General features: G+C 38.2%; 1 pseudogene; it reads left to right on the top strand.

Moving 5' to 3' along the window:
* The first annotated feature begins 15,034 nt into the window (after positions 1–15,034).
* Positions 15,035–15,913, top strand: LOC123826389 (annotated as a pseudogene).
* The last annotated feature ends 1,173 nt before the right edge of the window (positions 15,914–17,086 follow it).

Below are 17,086 nucleotides of genomic sequence, written 5' to 3'. Positions count from 1 at the left end.
TTTTATTATGACTGGAATGTTTATTACATCATGGTTATTATACATCAGGAACCTCTGTTCTTTGAGGAAGACAATGGTAAACCAGATCTGTTTGGTCCATAAATATTCTGTGTATAAGTGAATGAATGAACAGATGAATGACTTTTATATCATTACAATTCAATTTTAGTTGATGCCATGGCATATACTCTGGCTACAGAACCCTTCTTTATCCTGGGTTCCAATGGTTTCTATCTGACCCATGTTTTTACAAGTATTCGCAGCTTAATTCTCTAATGATTACCAGCATGTTCCCCTGGTAGCACTCCGCCCTCTGAAGCCACAGTCCCAAAAGCCAAATGTCTACAGGGTCAGGGTGGTCATTTGGAAAGGGAGACGGCGGCTGGGCCAAGAGCGAGCAGACTGGTGAGCAGAGCTCACGTGCAGCCGATCGCTGCCTTGCGGGAGCGCGCGAGATCTTCAGATTAGGAAATCAGGGTTGCTACATAAGTCCCTGATTTCTAAATTGAAACAAGAGATTCTGTTAGAGGACTATTTACACCAAATAAAACATGTTTGTGGGCTGATTCAGGCTGTCAATCTGAGACCTCTGATGCATAGTTTCAGACTAAATGAAACTTCAAAAAGAGAATAATAAGCCTCAAATAGTTGAGAAATGCCCAGATCAAGATGGATTTCTTCAGAGCTAAAAATTTTAAATCACTAAATGGAAACACTTGATAATTAAACCCAGCACCATCCTGTTGACACATTGTCTAAACATTGCTAAACATTCCAATAAACTCTTGCAGAAGGCTGAACTGAAGGAGGCGGGAGCCACTTCAGGGAAATGCTACGTACATTGTAGTCTCTCTGTTGTTTTTAGATAAAAAACAAGTGATTTTGAACCTCTGAAAAAGGATTCTTAAGTTGTAGAAAATGATTTTTATTAATCTATGCAGAATCAAATACATGGCTCAAATTAATAAATACATGCATTATCAAAATAAAGCATCAAAATAATTTTCAGGTTTTAGTCTCCCATTTCTCTCTCTCATAAAAGCAAATAAAAAGTCAACTGGTCCTGGCTGGCATAGCTCAGTGGATTGAGCATGGGCTGTGAACCAAAGTGTTGCAGGTTTGATTCCCAGTCAGGGTACATGCCTGGGTTGCAGGCCATGACCCCCAGCAACTGCACATTGATGTTTCTCTCTCTCTCTTTCTCCCTCCCTTCCCTCTCCATTAAATAAATAAATAAATAAATAAATAAAATCTTGGGGAAAAAAGTCAACTGGTGCTTTGGGTCACTTTTCCAATCAACAAACATTAATGGATTCTCAGAATAACCTGGCATCCTGAAGGCTCTTCGGCACCGGGTCTGCCTTTCAATAAACCATGCTAAACACATATTTACTATATACTACTCCCTAACAAATCTACTATAAAAATTGATTTGATCACTTAGTAATGGCAACATGAATAGGTCAGGTGACTTCCCTTCACAGAAGAGAAGCATAAATCTGGACAAAATTGATTTTGAAAATTGTTTCAGCAGGCAGAAAACTATCAAAGGCAGAAAAAAAATAAGAAACATTTATTTTAAACACAAACACTATAGAGTTTGGGGTAAAATAGTGGGAGTTTGTGTCCTCTCCCCTGGGACTGCTGCTATACTCCCCTCCCTGAGGTTGACCAGCAAGAATTTAGCCATGCCAACTTGGGCCAGGTTCAGTAAAAAAGCACCTTTGCTATCAAAAAAGGCCACCTGTCTTGGAGCAGAGGTGGAGGAAGGGGACAGGCTAACATCGGTGATATTCACAGGCAAAAATGGCATATTTGGTTTGGGATAGACTGCAAAAACCTAACACTTTCCTAGACTAGTTTAAGGTGAACACCCAACCAGTCAGAAATTTAGTGGGGAGATGACTAGAATTTAGAGCACCATAAAAGATTAAGATAAGATTTCCTAATCAAATCCCTGACTGGCTGCGGAAATACAACTGTGTGAAATGTGAAAACCAAGAGAGACCTGAGAACCGACTGCAGCTCTGAAAGTGTTTCTCGACCACACGCAACTCAATCAGCACAGGGTGGAAGTCTAATGGATTCAAAGTGTCTGAACAAAACTTGAATCCTAATCATAAATTATAAAGATGGAGAAATAGCCCTAGTGAGCCAGGCTAAAAAAGAAACATAGGAACAAACAGGCAGAGGCCATCGGCACTGGAGCACCATGAGAGAGACAAAGTCCACAATGAAAGTCTAGGCCAGTTATCAATCAATCAATCAATCAATTTAATAATGCTCAGAAAAATAAAACTGAATCTAAAGTTATTAAAACAGACTAAATAAATGTTCAATATTCAAATAGAAATTACTAGACATGTAAAGAAATGAGAAAGTGTGACCTATTTTTGGGTGGGTAGGGAGGAACTAGACACTGGATTTACCACACAAGATTTCAAATAGCTATTACACTGTGGTCAAAGAATTACAGAACACTGTTCAAAGAATTAAAGAAAAATTTACTAACAAATTGCCAGCAAATAAGGAGTATCAACAGAGAAGCAGAGATTACAGTGAAATTGTATCAGTGAAATTATGTAAATGGAAAGGGTAGAGCTGAAAAGCATAACTGAAATGAAAACTCATGAGGTTGGATAACAGCAGACTTAGAATAGCAAAAGAATGAAGAGAGAACGTGAAGATAATATCAGTAGAAATTATTGAATCTGAAGAACAGAGATTTTTGAAAATCAAAAAAAAAAAATAGAGAACAGATCCTCAAATACTTGCCAGGTAATATCAAGTGTTCCAACTTACATGAATCCCAAAAGAAGAGTAGGGAGAGGAAAGAGACAGAAAAATGTTTGAAGGGATAACCTGAAATCACCCAAAACTTGATAAAAAACATTAACATACAGATCCAAAAAAGTTCAAAATATTTCAAATTATATTTTATTTTAAATATTTTATTGTTTATGCTATTACAGTTGTAGCAATTTCTGCCCCTTCTCCCCCCTCCACCCAGCCAACCCCTCACTCTCCCAGGCAATTCCCACACCATTGTCCATGTCCACAGGTCATTCATATAAAAAATTTCAAATTTTAAAAGCACAAAAAGAACCACATATCTATCTATCATCATTAAACTGCTGAAAGACAAAAATAAAGAGACAATCTTGAATGTAGCAAGAAAACACAATTCACCAGGTATAAAGGAATAATAATGCAATTAATAGCTAACAGTTCACCCAAAAACAATGGAAACCAGTAGCTAATGGAATAACATTCAATGTGTTGAAAGAAAAACATGTCAGCTAAGAATCCTATACCTAGTAAAACTATTCTCCAAAAACAAGGTGAAATAAAGATACTTCCAGATTAACAAAAACTGTGAAAATTGATAGCAGGCCTGCACTGCAACAAACATGAAAGTTGAAGTCCTTCCAGCTGAAAAGAAATGACACCAGGTGGTAATGGGGACCCACTGGAAGAAATAATGGCATTGGAAACACAGCCATGGGCCCCATAATGACATCTTGGTCAGTGATGGACTCCTATACACAGGTGGTCCCATAAGGTTATAATAGAGCTGAAAAATTCCTATTGCCCACTGAAGTCACAGCTGTTAGAATGTCACAGCACAGTGCACTACTCATGTGTTTGTGGTAATGCTGGTGTATAAATAAACCTACTGTCCTGCCAGTCATAAAAGTATACCACGTACAATTACGTACACAACATAATATGTGGTAATGATAATAAATGACTGTTACCAATTTATGTATTTACTACACCATACTTTTCATTGTTATTTTAATGTGTACTCTTTCTTTTTATAAAAAAGCTTGCTGCAAAGCAGTATTCATGTTACATCAGCAACAGCCTCATATGTTTAGTGTTTACCATCTCCTGATTGCATTATTTTATCTTGTGCTTAATTCAACCTCATGTTGCCATGTTTATCAGGGCCCCTAAGTGCACAAAGTCCACTGCGCTGATCTCTCCAGTAAGAGGCCATATTACTGAGCGATCAAGCTGGAAATGAAATTAAAAGTGATTAAAGACTACAAAGGTGGAAAATCAGTGATGGGTTACTTGTCAGTCAAGCCTGTCCCGTTGCACCATCTCTGTGATCTTGAAGAACAAAAACAAATGACAGAAACTGTTAAAGGATCAGCCTCATTGAAGGCAATGAGACGAAAAGTTCCAGACGGACCTATACCAGACATGGGGAAATGCCTAAGGACCTAGATTAGAGACCAGACCTAGAAGCTAATCCTTCTCAGCACCATGGAGATCCCAGCCAAAGCAAAATATTTGTTCCAGTATGGAAAGAAAAGTCTGGACCCAACCACAATGTTGAATTTACTGTCAGCTCTGGGTGGTTTAAACAACTCGAGAATCATTATTTCTGCCCTCCACCTATCCCACTCCCCTGCTCCCACAGTCCTTCCCCACCCTGTTGCCCATGTGCATGGCCCTTCATACACATTCTGTGACTACTCCCTTCCCCTTCTTTCCACCATTCCCCCCTCTCTCCTGGGGCAACTGTAATAGAATAAAGGATAATTTAAAAAGAATAAATTTAATGTATAGTGAAACTAGAGTACTTAAGTATACAAATTATGCATAAAAAAGAATCATTATATCACTGCATTATTACATAATGTGAAAATGAGTGGTGAGTCTGGTAGTGCTGATGTAGAGGCAACTGAAGAATTTTTTGGAAACTCTACATAAGCTGATTGTGTGTGGAGGAAAATTACTTGTCAGAACAAATATCAATATGGATGAAACCTCCCTACGCTGGAAACAGATACCTGAAGTGATGTTCATCCATGTAAGGAGGACAAGTCATTGCCAGGTTTCAAGACTTTTAAAAATAGGACAACAGTCTTGCTTGGGGGCAATGTTGCAGGTTACAGATCAAAACCCTTTGTGATCTGGCACAGTGAGAACCCCAGGACCTTCAATCATTTTAATACACAAAAACTAGCCATGTAATACAGGAACAATGAGAAGTCAAGCAATGAGATGACCCAGCTTCTCCGCCAAGGTCCCCTCCTAAATTGCTATGCCAGTGAAATGGAGAAGTACTATTTGGAGAGTAAGAAACTTTTGCTTATTGTTTTATTTTATTTCATTTCATTTTATTTTATTTTATTTTTATTGACTTTATTGGGGTAACATTTGTTCACAAAACCATACAAGTTTCAAGTGTACAACTCAGGGATTTTACCTATTGTTGATAATGCTTCCAGACATCCTCTTTTATTGGTAGGTTTCATCCCAACATAAAAGTGGTGTTCCTCTCTCCAAATGCCACTGCTTTGATCCAACCAATGGATCAGGGGTCATAGCAACTTATAAGGTCTACTACCTGGGAAGGATCATTGTCCAAGCTATTGCCACAACTGAGGAAGACACTGAGAAGACATTGATGCAATTCTGGAAGGATTATAACATCTACAACTGTATGAAGACCCTTGTTTGGGCTTTGAATGTTATAACCAAAGAGAATATAAATGGCATCTGGAAAATGACATTCAAGAGATTTGTCCACGACTTCAAAGGATTTGCTAGTGATGAGGAGGTTGCAAAAATCAAGAAAGCTGAGGCTGAGATGGCAAAGAACTTTTATCTGGATGTGGATGAAGATGACATGGAGGGGGTTCCTAAGCATTGTCTAGGAGGAGCTGTTGTAACTAAAACAGAAATGCATAGCTGAAGAAGAGGCAAGGGGAAAGGAAACTGCAGGAGGAGAAAAAGAAGAAACCCAAAGAAAACTCACAGTTCAGGGTTTAACAGAAGGTTTTGCAGACCTCAACAAACTCCTTAAAAAGTTTGAAAACATTGACTCCAACACTGAAAAGGTTTTCATTAATACAGAGGGATGTTCGTGGCACAGTATCTGCTTACATGCAAATCTGTGATGAAAACAAACAAACAAACAAACCACCACAGACCCTGTGGGGCCAGGTGTGGAATGGATGATCCTGACCTTTGGTTTTTTAATTGATTTGATTAGTGCTCATGTATAAAAATGCCTGGAACTCATTTTTGTGTATTGGTCTTACAACCTGTGACTTTAGTAAACTTATGTATTAATTGTAGTAGCTTTTTTTAAGCTTCCTTAGGATTTTCTACATAAAAGATGATGTCTGCATATAAAAAGTTTTATTTCTTCTTTATGATTTGTACATGCCTTGAATTTATTTTTCTTAGCTTATTTCACAGTGTTGAATAGAAGTGGTGAGAATAGACATCCTTGCCTTGTTCCTGATCTTACAGGAGGTAGCTGCAGTCTTTCACCATCAACTGTGTTAACTATAAGTTTGTTGTAGATGTTATTTATCAAGTTGAGAAAATTCATTTTTATTCCTAATTGTAGAAGAATATTTATCATTAATACATGCTTAATCTTACTGAATAATTTTTCTACATATGTTGAGATGATTTTCTACTTATTCTTGAGTCCATTTTGGTAATGTGTCTTTTTATAACTATTACAATTTGAAGTTAATGGTGATTAAATTTGAACAAAATATAGCAACTTTGCACTAATACAGCTTCATATTCTGTCCCTTCTTAGTGCTATTGTCATGTTTATTAATATATGTTATAAACATAACAATTCAATACTAGAAATACTGCTTTAAGTAACCTTATGTTTTATAAGGAAATTACAAGAGTAGGAAATTATATACTATCTTCAATCTTTTATATTTGCCCATATATCTACTATATCACTTAATAACAGGGGTGCATTCTCAGAAATGCATCACTAGGTGATTTCATAATTGCGTGAACATAGTGGAGTGCACTTGCACAAATCTAGATTGTATAGCTAACTACACCCCAAAGCTGTATGGTATAGTCTGTTGTTCCTAGGTTGCAAACCTTTACAACCTGTTACTGTATTGAACACTGTAGGCAATTATAACACAATAGCAAGTATTTGTGTCCCTAAACCTACCCATACACAGAAAAGGTACAGTGAGAATGCAGTATGAAAGATTTAAAAATGCTACACTTGTATGACACTATCAGTGGAGCTCACAGGACTGGAAGTTGCTCTGGAAGAGTCAGTGAAATAAAGGCCTAGAACATAATTGTACACAACTGTAGACTTTATAAACACTGCACCTTTTGGCCATAATAAATTATAATTTTCTCTTTGTCCAATAATAAATAATAAACTTAGCTTACTGCAACTTTTTACTTCATAAACTTTAAAAATTTTAAACTTTGACTCATTCATAACAATGCAGCTTAAATACAAACACATTGTACAGCTATACAAAAATGTATTTTTTTCCTTATATTCTCATTCTGTAAGTCTTCTTCTATTTTTAATTTTTTTCACCTCTAAACTTTTTGTTAAAAACTAAGACACAAATATTCTGATTCAAAAAAACTAAGAAAACAATTCCACTCACAATGCATCAACAATAATAAAATGCCTAGAAATAAAATTAACAAAAATGCAAGATTTAAAGGAGATCTAAATAAATGGAGGGACATACCACATTCATGTATTGAAAGGCTCAACTTGTTAAGATGGCAGTACCCCCCAAGTTGATCTTTAAATTTAACACAATTCCTATCAGAATCCCAGCAAGGGTTTGTGTAGAAATTAACAAATTGATATAAAATTTATATGAAAATAACAAAAGACCTAAAATATTCTAAATAATTTTGAAAAACAAATGTACAGCAAACTTGTTAGAACTTACACTATCTGGCTTCAGAAAGTGTTGTAAAGCCACTGCAACCAAGACCATGTGACACTGGGGTGAGGACAGACATATGGACAGAGGAAGGAGAACAGGGAGTTTAGGAACAGACCAAAGCACACACGGTCAATGGATTTTCAACTTAAATGCCAAGGAAATTCCATGCAGATTTTCTAAATTACATAATTTTCTAAAAATTATACTTGATATCTACATTTTTATTGATATTAAATTAGTATTGATTGAATATTCCTATTCTTTAAAAACTCAGCCTGACCCTTATATCTTACCGTACACAAAATTAAGTCATATGTATATTAAGTCAAAAATGTATATGAGCCCTAAATGTAGCACACAGCTAAAACTATAAAATTCCTAGGAAATTCATTGTGTGACTTAAGCAAGTACTTTTTTTAGACATGGCACCAAAAGCACCACTAAAAAAGGGAAAATTAGTCATTGGATGTCATCAATTATAAAAATTTTAGTCTTCAAGAGGTACCTTCAGAAAACTAGCAGAGCCCACAGAATGGGGAGAGTATTTGCAAAGCACATATCTCATAAATGATTTTTTAAGAATATATTAAATTACCCTTTAAATTCAATAAGATTCAAAAAATTAAATCACAAAAGATTTAAAAAGACATTTCTCCAAAATATGTACAACTGGAAACAAACATATAAAAAATGCTCAAAATCATTCATCATTAAGAAAATGTGAATTAAAAACAAAGTGACATACCTTTACAAAATCACTGAAATGGTTAAATCACACTGTCACTAATAAGTGTTAGAAAGGAGGTGGAGAGACTGGAAACAATAGATATTATTGGTGGGAATATAAAATGGGACAGGGTTTTTTTTGTTTTTTATTTGTTTTAAAGATTTTATTTACTTATTTTTAGAGAGAGGGAAGGGATAGAGAAAGAGAGGGAGAGAAACATCCACGTGAGAGAGCAACATGGATTGCTTGCTTCTTACACGCACCCTGACCTGGGACCAAACCCGAAACCCTGGCATGTGCCCTGACTGGGAATTGAACCAGCGACCCTTCTCTTTGCAGGGCAATTCCCAACCACCCCAGCCACACCAGTCAGGGCAGGACAGTGTTTTTGAAAAACAATTTAGAAGCTTATTAAAAAGCATATAATTTCATCCCAAGATATCTACCAAACAAAGAAAAACATTCCACACAACAATTATTCATACTAGTGTATTTATAATAGCCAGCAACTAGAAACCATCCAAAATGCTATCAACAAAATATGGTTACCCACACAATGTAATAGTACTCAGCCAATAAGAGACAAACTACTGAAAACATACGACAATGTGGATGAGCCTCAAAAATATTGTGCTAATTTTAAAAAGCCAGGCGGAAAAGACTATATATTATATGATTCCATTTAGATGTAATGTCTGAGGAGACAAAAGTGTAGACCAGTGTTTGCACGGGTCTGCAGAAGCGGAAGCAGATACTGATTGCGAACATCCGAAAGTATGTCTTGGGCTGATGGAAATGCTTAAAATTGGATTAGGGCAATGACCATACAGCTGTATAAACTCTCTCAAACTCATGTAACTACACACTTAAAATGGGTGAACTTCATGGTGTGTAAATTTTTTCTCATTAAAGATTTTTAAAATACATTTTGTTTTTTGATTTGCAGAGTTTATAGTGCCCTATTTTTTCTAGCATATCCCATTTCTCATCTTAAGAATAGAAACCATTTAGGTGAGTCTCACACACAATCCCTGATATATTTTATCTTCTATTAAAAAACAAAACTTCACTGTATCCTCCCCATGCTAGTTTCTAGTACTTCTTTAATAAAATGAATAAAATAACACAAAATGATAATTTTTCAATAAATCTGTAGAAATCTTTCACTCTAAAAATATGTAATATTCTCTATAAAACCAAGGGTCTCTATGACTTTGATTAAATTTAGTCTTAAATCCAAGCTCTAGAAATCATCTCTGTCTCTTCATACACACACACACACACACACACACACACACATACACACATACATACGCACGCACATACACAGTGTCCAGCAGAAGTAAGGCCTTCTTCAGTGTGGTCAGTAGAGTAATAATATGGGTGTAATAATTTATAGTTTTAATTTGAACGTTTCACCTAAAATGTCATATGGTATGCTTGAATGTGATATTGTTGTTACAGAATTACATGCTTATGATTTTGTAATAAAAATGAGGTGTTATTTGTGCCGAACCATATCTACCTATCTATCTATAAATAGACAGATAAATAGATAGATAGATATCCTTCAGAGACTTAGCCTTTCCCTGGACGATCAGCAGCCCCGAGGCCGCAGAAGCCAGTAGCCCAGATCTGACTAATAGCCACAAGGCAGATCTCTGGCAAGCTAAACATAACAATCTTGACTTACGTTTCAGCTCCTGAGCCCCAAAATGGAATGACCCCCTGGCTATTTCTCATGAGATCAGACAGAGAGACCCTGAAATAGACCTCAGAACTGTCCTCAAGGCCTGAAGAAATGATGCATTACCTTTTACCTCACCTCTAACCCATCAACTCCCCACACCACCCTGAACTCCGACCCACAATGTCTTATAATTTTGCCCTATATAATCTGTTACTGATATAACATCAGGAAGTTGGGTTTTAGAGCAAAAACTCTCCATCTCCATATTGGCCAATTCAATACTAAACTATTCTTTTCTTCTGACACTGTGAACTCCTGCTCCTGAATTTCTTTGGGACAGTGTGCACAAGCACATAGACTCAAGGAAAAAATTACTGATGTCCTGGTAACATCCAGAGCAGTTGTCCTCAAATGCAGGTTATTTTGCCCTTCGGGAGATGCTTGGCAATGTTGACCTTCCATATTTGTAGGAAGTGCTACCGATCACTAGGGGGCAGAAGCCAAGAATGCCATCCCACAATGCACCAAATAGTTCCTTCCCCCTCCCCCACCAACAAAGAAGTTGTTGAGCTCAATATGTCCTTAGTGTCAAGGCTGACAAACCCAGCTCTAAGCCAATCTAACAGTTTTGTCCCCATTGGACTTGCTCTTTAATCTACATATCATATCTCAGTAGTTTACTTTGTTTTCCCCTATAGACTGTGACTCACCCAAGACTCTTTCATATTTACAATGTATCCCTTTCTTTGGGGTATTTGGCATGATGCCTAAAACAAGAAGGGGCTCTATAAGTGGTTGGTGAAAGAATAACTAAAAGGATTTTTTAAATGAGTGATCAAATGTAATTGCTAGTTTTAGGAGAGTGGGACACTTCAACCTCTGAACACCTATTATGATTTTATGGTATGATACTAGGACTAAACATAAATTGTTACAAATAATTGTTTTTCTAGAACTTTTTCTAACGATGAAAAGAAATTACAAAGTTTTCCAAGAAGCACATGTCACATCTCTAAAAGTTGTGAGGTGACAGGCTGATTTCTGATCTCACGTCCAGTGGCCGGAAATATCAATCCTCTGTTTTCACCTTGGAAAATTTCCTTTGTAAATCTCCTGTCCCAACTGTGTATTAGCAAGTTAATATTATTGTCATCAATAACAGTCATTCTCATTAACCAGTGTATCGTATTCTCATCTTTAAAGTTCTTTGTATAATCTACTAGCTACCATTAAATATTAAAGCCATAATATTTAAATATAGGCATTTCATCTTAAAGTTTCCATTTCCCACTCTAATAATAAAGGAAATGAAACTAGATAATATTTTTATAATTTTTCTTCAATATACTGCTCCCCCCACCAACCCCAGTCCTGGACAAGTGAGGGCATTCTGAAAGGGATATAGATGCGGCTGTAATTGGAGCCATAGATATAGACATAGATGGCTACATAGAAAGCTAGGTAGGTAGGTGGATGGGTAGGTAGAACAGATAGGTAAAACAGTTCAAATCCATGTTGCTCAAGGGTCAGCTGTACTTACGTATAGATAGTTATGTATGTGTATGCACTTATCTATCTAGCCTTTCCTTATCTTGTTTTACTGCATACATACATGCATACATACACACATTAGTGACTATCTAAGGTCTATGACATAGTCTCACCCCTTTACACTGGCATTTAAGACTTTCCAGAGTTTAGCCAATATCTGATTCCAGCTGAATAGATCTGTTTCAGAAATTCTCTGCTTAAGACATATTGAACTATTCATGTCTCTCGAAGAGGAGAGCCTCCTGAAAAACCCCATGCCTACATCTCGGGAACAAGAAAATGTAGTAGATAAAAATGGAATGGGAATTACCTTCCTCTTTGAATTCATTTTCTAGAGGAGGTAGCCACTTAATATATGTTCTCACAGAAGAAAACAGAAAAAAAAGTCTTAATCCCACAGGCTCCACCTTGCCTTTAGTAATTTTCTTCCATCTCTTTCATGGAATCTTATAATACCCCTTCTCTGCTTTCAGTATTGCTAATTTGTCTATTCATTGTTTATGTAGTGTTAAAGACATATAAAAGAATATAAAGAATATTAAAATCATTAGCCTCCATTGCATTATACTTTTACTATATTTATACTTATTCTTTGGTAATTTTAAGTGTTGTTTTGTAAGTTTTGGTAACTTACATAAATTGTATCATAGTACATATAATATTCTTCAATTTACTTTTTAAAAATAGCATTATACTTACAAAATGCATTCAGTATGGACAACACATAGCTGTAGTTTCCTAACTTTCACTGCTGCATAGTATCCTTTGTAAGAACTTACCACTTCAGGTTATTTTCAACATTTGCTTTATGAATAAGGCTACTGTAAAAATACTTACATGTCTCCTTGGATATGCAAGTGTTATTCTAGGACATATGTCAAGAAGTGAATTATTTTAATTACAAAGTATGCATATCTTCAGCTTTTTAAATATATTTTCAAATCATTCTCCAAAATGACTGTTATTCCCACCAACAGTATAAAGATTTCTTCATGCTCTTATTCAGCACTTGATAGCATCAAACTTACTTCCACATGATAAGGGTGAAATCATGAAATCATTTGGTTTTCTCTGTTCTACTTTGTGTGTGACACAGATATTAGGGACACCTGATGTCTTTGTCATACAGACACAGACATTGCATTTGGGCATGTAACTATTTTTCATAGTTACTACCTGTTCTTGATCACAAGTTTTCTTTTGTTTTTACATAGACAACATCTATAGTTAAGCATTAGTGGAAATATAAACTGTTCATTTGTACTTTAGGACATGGCTGAAAAGCTTTATGTGTGCCTTGTATAATGACAGCATTGTTTTTGTTTTTTCTGAGGATAATGAAACTGGTGGTGACGTGGGGATAGTCAAGGTTAAACCTGCCAAACTACAACATACCATTTTAATAACTGATTCATAGGTGATGGTTTCTGTTCCACTACAGAGGAAAGCTAAACAATTCCAAACCATGTCAGCCTATTCTCATAGGGAAAACACTGTTCTAGCATCAGACAACAATTTCACAACATAACAACTTACAAACATTTCAACTAGATTCCAAAATGTTTCCATATCTAAGCTCCCTCACATTGCACTTTAACCCCCTCTTCTACTAATGCACATTGCAAACAATGGAAAACAGCTGTCTTCAGGTTATCAGAAGTACTCAACTAGCAGGAAGGGGTGTTGCAGTTTAGCTTTTAACCACCAACCCAGTGATGGCAATGACTATGACGACAATGATGAATGTTTACCCAAGAACCAAAGAACATAAGGCATAATCCAGAATACATGTGTGTGCACATGTGTGCATGTGTGTGCATATGCACATGCTTGTGTACATGGGCACATGCACAGCATGGTACTGCCTTTTGTACCTGAAAATCACAATAAGCCTTCTCCCATGGATGTCTTGTTGGATAAAGCTAATATTCAGGTGTAGGCTGGTCATCCTCCCTGAAGTATATTCATAAAAAGGTAACTCTGAGCCGGGTGACTGTGAACTGAACAATAGCTTCATTCAATAAAGAGTCTTAGCTATTGGACAATGTTGGGGCAAAGCTACTAGAGATGCGACTCATCAAATCTTGCTTGCAGCCTTCTACTCTGCTAAAACTCATCTCCTTTAGCTTGGCAGTTGTGCAATCCAAGATCTAGGAAAAGAAGAACTAGATTTTGAAGACTGTTAAATGCCAGTGATATCAGTAACCACAACATAATTCCAAATGTATCATATAAACAGAAACCCACTGCATGTCCATGAGACTCTAAACTCCTGGAAATCAATAAGCCTTCCTTCATCCCGGATTCACAGATCACCTGGCCAAGTGTGGAACACATGGGAAGCAGTCAATAAACCTCTGAGAAGGATGAATGCTGTTTGTTGGGCCTGTTGCTATTTACAGGTTTGGAACGGGTCTGGATTCCTGCCCCTCCCTGAGCCATACAGAGCTTTTTGCTATAAATGAGCTGCCTCTCCCTGCTTGCTGCGAGCCAGGTTTTTGTCCATCTGCTGCCATTGTTTCCCCACGTTTCCCAGCTATGCTGTATTGCATGCGGTTATTCTTTAGTGGGTCATTATGGCATCTGTCTGCCCACCTTGTGAATGCACCGTCTCAGTTCACTAGACAGCAGCTGCTGGAACATCTTGCTCCCCTCCATCATCTGCACAGGTCCAGCCCAGGCAAGCCGGCTTGCAGAAATCATCACTGCATTGCTTGAGGGTTGGCTGCACTCCAGGACCTGGTTACTGGGATCCCTGCTTCCAATTTAATATTCCTATAGGTAATTTTTTTAAGCAGATGTGTTACCCACAAGAAATTTCAGTTGCATGGATGTGTACAAGGATACATATAACCATCACTACATAGATATTTATTAGGGGTAATTTATTTTTAGTCAGAAACAACCCTGGAAGCCACATTAATAAGAAAGGAAAGCTCTCATTATATGAAGACAAGATTTCCAGAAAACCCAATTCACGTCCAGAATTAATTTTAAAAGGGGAGAGATAACACTGTCACAAAGCCTTTAAATAGAAGCTTCCTGATGGGTTCAGAGCCATTAAGACGAAGCTCAGTTGCATGCAGTATATAGTTTAAATGCTACAAGACAAACATTTGAATATTAATATGATTGTTTGGAACTCAGTCTTCTGCTCCTTTTGGCAACTTTGCTTGTCATAAAATTAAAGGCCATAAAACTCAAGTTGTATACATACTGATAAAATGCATCCAAAAGCTGAAAATATCCATATCTTTTAGCTCTTTTTTAGCTTTCTCACTTACTTTTATATAAACTATATGATAAAAGATTAGCTTTTCTTCCCCAGAAAACACCAAATGGTGGGTGATGGCAGGTGATGCTGGTTCTGTGGGTGGGCCCAAAGACCCCAGAGCCCTGGAATGGAAGGTCGCCATGGTGGCTTCTGAGGAGGATTTGGCAGTGGCATCTGAGGCCAAGGTTGTGGCTGGAGTCAGGATTGTGTTGAGGCCCACAAAGCTGAAAGAGGCAAGGCCGAGGACCAGGAGTGGGTCTCTGTCACTAAGCTGGGCCTCCTGGTCAGGAGCATGAAGATTAAATCCCTGGAGAGATTTATCTCTTTTCTTTGCCCATCAAAGAATCTGAGATCATTTACTCTTTCCTGGAGACATCCCTCAAGGACGTGGTTTTGAAGATTATGCCCATGCAAAAGCAGACACATGCAGGCCAGAGGAACTGGTTCAAGGCATCTGTCACCATCAGGGACTACAATGGACATGTTGGCAGGGTGTTAAATGCTCAAAGGAAGCAGCCGCTGCCATCCATGGGGCCATCATCCTGGCCAAGCTCTCTACTGTCCCTGTGTGGCAAGGCTACTGGTGAGACAAGATAGGCAAGCCCCACCCTATCCCTCGCAAGGTGACCAGGCGCTGTGGCTCTGTGCTGGTGGCCTGGTTCTCACCCCCCAGGGCCACTGGCATCATCTCAGCCCCTGTGCCCAAGAAGCTGCTACGGATGGCTGGTATGGATGGCTGCTACACCTCAGCCAGGGGCTGCACTGCTACCCCGGGCAACTTCTCCAAGGCCACCTTCGATGCCATCACTAAGACCTACAACTATCTCACCCCAACCTCTGGAAAGAGACTGTGTTCACCACGTCTCCCTACAGGAACTCACTGACCATCTTGTAAGACCCACCCCAGGGCTCCTGAGCAGAGGACCCAGGCTCCAGTTGTGGCCACCACATGATTCTATACAGGGAAAAGTAGAGTGAATTAAGCCTGTTAATGATTTTATTAAAAGATTAAATTTCTAGGCCTTGTAAATGTATGTTTAATATACAATGGATCTAAGTTATAGTAGTGTTATAGAGCCTGATCAACAGGAAGAACACTGTCACTTAGTGAAGCTCATGCTCCATATGACATCGAGAAGGCAAGAAGAGCACTCCTTCTCATCCCCCCTCACTGCAAAGTTTCACTGGGAGCAGAAGTGAGGACAAGTAAGGAGGCTGGGCAGCCTCAGGGATGGAGAGAAGGTCCAGACAGAGGTAGAAACAGGATTTTACCATTTCCTGAGAGCCACTGGGGCCAGACATTATGCAAAGCCATTTGTATGTGGTATCTGCGAAAAGCAAACAAAGCCAGGTACTACTATAGTTAACAGGATAAGGACATATTTTAATCAGTAGTATACTATTCCAATAGGGAAAGGAGTCCAATGTGAACTAAATTCAGAGAATGGGAGAATAGGGATGGGGTGAACGGGAGTTCAGTAGAGTCGGAAAAAGGAAAATTACAAAAAGCAAGAAGAGAGGTTGGTACAAACCCATCTGGGCTTGTTAATCCATGCTTATCAACAAAGTTGGGCTCCTCCCCTCCCACAGATGCTGGGAGACAGGGGCTGCTGTCTTCAGGTTTGGCTGGCACAAACAGTAAACTCCCTGTGCAGCCTTGAGTTTTCTCAGGCAGGTACTTTATGAAGGCCAGTGTCATCCTTGGGACAGGCTTTAAGCTGTGGGACTATGTTAGCATTCGTTCAAGTCTTTGCAGGCCACAATCAAGACCTAGTCAGGAAGAAGACTCAGAGGAGCCTGGCTAGAGTGTGGTCAAGGTGGAAAATCTTTGTCCTATCTCAGTAATCACCACAAATCCCATGGTAAAAGTTTTATGGTTTCCACTGAGCAGGTAAAAAAATCAGAGACCCAGAGAGTAATGTGCCTAAGATCAAGTAAGACCCAAGTAGCAGAGATGGGAGTGAGGGGTAGATCTGTCTCTTCTCTGCTTGGCTGGTGACTTGGGTTGACTGCTTGGAGCCCGCACCACCCGCCGAGAGCCGGAGGCATGGCATGTGCAAAGCACCGGCCTTAGAATTAGAGGCCAGTGAAAATGACCTGGAAATCTGACTCAAAGCAAAACAAAA

Source organism: Phyllostomus hastatus, unplaced genomic scaffold (assembly GCF_019186645.2).
Source record: "Phyllostomus hastatus isolate PE091 unplaced genomic scaffold, TTU_PhHast_1.1 phas_contig_80, whole genome shotgun sequence".
Classification (NCBI taxonomy): domain Eukaryota; kingdom Metazoa; phylum Chordata; class Mammalia; order Chiroptera; family Phyllostomidae; genus Phyllostomus; species Phyllostomus hastatus.
Note: the sequence above shows the minus strand (reverse complement) of the source record. Positions and strands in the feature narration are given on the sequence as shown.